This window comes from Poecilia latipinna, unplaced genomic scaffold, assembly GCF_001443285.1.
Source record: "Poecilia latipinna isolate Pla-1442-1.1 unplaced genomic scaffold, P_latipinna-1.0 Scaffold237, whole genome shotgun sequence".
Lineage (NCBI taxonomy): Eukaryota > Metazoa > Chordata > Actinopteri > Cyprinodontiformes > Poeciliidae > Poecilia > Poecilia latipinna.
The window spans coordinates 39,096-42,708 of record NW_015112853.1 but is presented as its reverse complement, the minus strand read 5'-3'; positions in this window follow the sequence as shown (position 1 = coordinate 42,708).

Here is a 3,613-nt window from a genome sequence, read left to right as displayed (position 1 = left end):
AAGAGTAACATGACAATTTTTTAAAGGAATCACTTGCAGCTTTGCGGAAGCTCGTTAATTCCAGCAGTCTTCATACAAAGCAGCGGAGGAGAGAAGCTTGCTGGTCAGGTGGGTCATGCCATCATTATTCATCGTTGCCGTGGAAACCAACCTTGACCTCAGTTTCACATCTTCATCTTCATAAGAGGCCGGGGAAAAGCCAAGTGTGTGTGGGTATGCTGAAAAAAAAAAAAATGACAGCATGCAGACATTTGAAAGTCAAATTAGAAGTTTTAAGTTGTTCGCGGCTGAAGCCTGGGAACAACAAGAGAGAGGAATACAAGACGAGTGACAAGCTGAATGGTCAGCTGCAAAAGCACGTAAAAGTACAGGTGCAGGCAGAGAAGAAAGACATTTTATGTGAAGCCTGAATTCATGTCGAGAGGAAATTTGCAGCATGTAAACAGGAAACTGGTAGTAGAAAAGCCACTATGTTAAAAGAACAGGAAGTGTTGGTCTGTTCTGAACTCGGCTTTGCTCTCTTTGATCCACAAAAGATGATTTTATCTTAAAACAAAACACTTAGTTTGAACTTTTTTTTTTTGTGGCTCGAGTGTTTAGTTGTGCTTTCTGTGTAGGTGGAAAACGTGTATGTGCGTCTTCCAGCCCGGAGGGTTCATACATTATTCAGTCTGAGACATTAAAGATGTAGATGTGGTCAGAGACATATGCAGCAGAGGCTGCACACACAAGTACACACATGCATGGGCGTGCATACAAAGATTTCTGTTGTTGCTAATGAAACTCTGGAAACATTTTCCATCCCACTGGCGTTAGAATTTCTGTAATCCTCTCAGTAAAACAATCAAGACTGCACATTGTTTTCTGAATCTTTGATCAGGCCGGGAGTGAAGGATAAGGTAAATGAGAGAAGAAAATGGAAAAATGGTAGAAAAAAAATAGCGGTTTGCATGGGTAAGCGTGTGTGTGTGTGTGTGTGTGTGTTTGAGTAGGGGAGGCAAGAAACGTGTCTTGAGAAGGAGAGATTTCATGGCTCAGTGACTCTGTCACTGTGCACCTGCTCACCAGGATGGAGGGAGAGAGAAAATAAGATAAAAATGGGTGGTAAGGTAAGGAGAAAGTGAAAGTAAGCCAAATGTCTAAAAACAATGAAAAGGGTGAAGAACTGAAATGATCACAATCATGTTGAATAAATTACAACATCACTTAAATTTATTTTTTGACAACACAATTCACTAAAAAATTAAACCGTTAAAAACAGACTGTTTTCAGGTCTGTATTTCTGTTACCTAAGATGTTTTTGCGCTTACAGCTGATTGTTGTTCCATGCAAATTGAACCTAAAGAAAGACATTGTTCAGCCCATGTTACCATCCACAACCATATTCAGTTACAAATTTCTTTATGTGAACATTTTAACAGTTTCACTTTGCTTCTTTAGATGGAAAGAAGCTTTGTGCTTAAGTCTATTCCATCACAATTTGCTCAGGGTGTAATCGTTGTCACGTCAACATATTCTTCCACCTCAGCTGCAGATCTCTGCTGCTCCTCCTGAGTTTCCGGGGGGCCTCTGCTGCTTCACTGACTATTGCAAAGGTAAACCAGACTTGGAAAGATGAATATTCTTCTTCATTATCTTGCCTGGTTTCTTTTGATTTTGTTTTTCAGTGATGTCACACAAGGACACATTTCCAATGTTGCTTGGGAATGTTGTAGTGCCATGTTTCCTAAATTGTGTGGATGCAATGCATAATAACTCCAGGGTAAATCTGTAACTTTGAAGAAATGAAGAATTTTTCTTGTAGAATAGGAAACAAAAATATTTTTTTTTCAAATCCACATAAAACATAAAACAGCAAAGGCGTAGTTCATTGTGTGTAAATACTTAGTTCCTTTCTTCTCTCAGCAATATCTTTGTTTTTTTGACTTCTCTTTTTCTCCCTCAGCCTCTTTATTCTCTCCTTCTTTTCCTTCCTTTGCTTTATGGCAAACTGGCTCTGTAATCAACCTTTTCAACCATGCCCATTTGGTTTTATCTCCTGTTTCCAGTTTACCCCTCTGTCATTACTCTGCTGTTAGCTTTTCATCCTGAGGCTGAAACACTGACCTTATAGTCACAAATATCCTCAAAATGGCTGCTATGGAGGACAGCAGTCCTCTTAACCCTGCCTATTCCGTCTCTTGTCTGTGCGCACACTAAGAAACACAAAGCACTGCACAGAACACATTCATTTGGGTGAAACTTCAATTATATGTGCTTGCAACATAGTTTTTTAAATTAGTAACATTGATTATAATGTCTAATAATCGGGTGAGTTACCCATAATGGAAGAGAGCATACAGTTTTTAAATATCCCAGCATGTTAATTCATGTAACGTGTCAAAATACCAAAGGTCCAGGTTTCCCTGCTTTGAGGTTTCTTCTTGAAAATTTAAAGGGAAAAACTAATGTTTTTATGTTTCAAGAAAATAAATTTTTGAGACCTAAGCTATTACAGCAAAACTTTCACAAGTATAAGATGTACTCTCTTGACTACTTGACCTTTTTTAATTTTGTTCTTAATCTCCAGATTGAGTAATGTCATTATTTTTTTTTTACTACGTTATATTTTTGTACCCTTCACATGTGTTTGTGCAATAAGCTAATATTGTTCTTTTCTAGCCTCTTTGTAAACTTTAGCTTAAGTTAAATAATATGAATGACAAAATATCAGTTCAGACAGCTGAACTTTACTCCAGCTTAATCAAATCTAGTAAAAATAAATGACAGTATTGTTCAAAACAAACAAACAAAAAAAACACAACTAAACGTTGCAGTCAAATGGCTCTAAAGGAAGAGCAAACTGCAACCAGAGTGATGATGTTTTTGATTATTTATTTCTACCTATTATTGGAAAACACAGTTGGTATTTTTAGTCAAACCTACAGGATAAATCAAATTAAAAATCTGAGAAAATCAGAAATTAAGTCCTCTCTTTTAAGTCCTTATAAGCTTGGAACACAACATGATGGACATTGGAGCCTGTGAAAATCATATGCTGTTGATAAATCAACCTCTGAAACATACACACGTTTGTGATTTGGAAAAGATTAGTTTGAATTTCCTTGCTCATTTTACTGTTGTGTATTATCTTACGAGAGCATTGTTCTTACTGAGTTTGTTCTCCACCCAGTGGATACTATGAGACATTACACCCATAATTCTTTAACCACTGTACTACGTTTCCTGGAAACCAGGACACAACCAGTGTCTCCAGTTAATTTTGATAAGAACAAATTAGCCATTAAACCTTCACTGATGCTATCAAGCAGGCAGGAGAAACAGTTAAATGATTAAGATTTGATGCGTTGTGGCAGTGCTTATCAAATCCTCATTCCTCCACAGGACAAATGACTGTCAGACTCTAATTTATTAAGTGAGAAGCGTGGATGACAGGGTGAATAGTGAAAAAAGGAGACAACATTAATCTTATATATAATACAGAATGCAAAAGTTACAAACAGACACAAACATGTGAGGTAAAAAGCCTTAATTCATTCACGTAACAAGGGTGCGTTCACACTGCAGCCTGACGTGACTCAATTCCGATTTTTTTGACGTAATGTGACCTGTA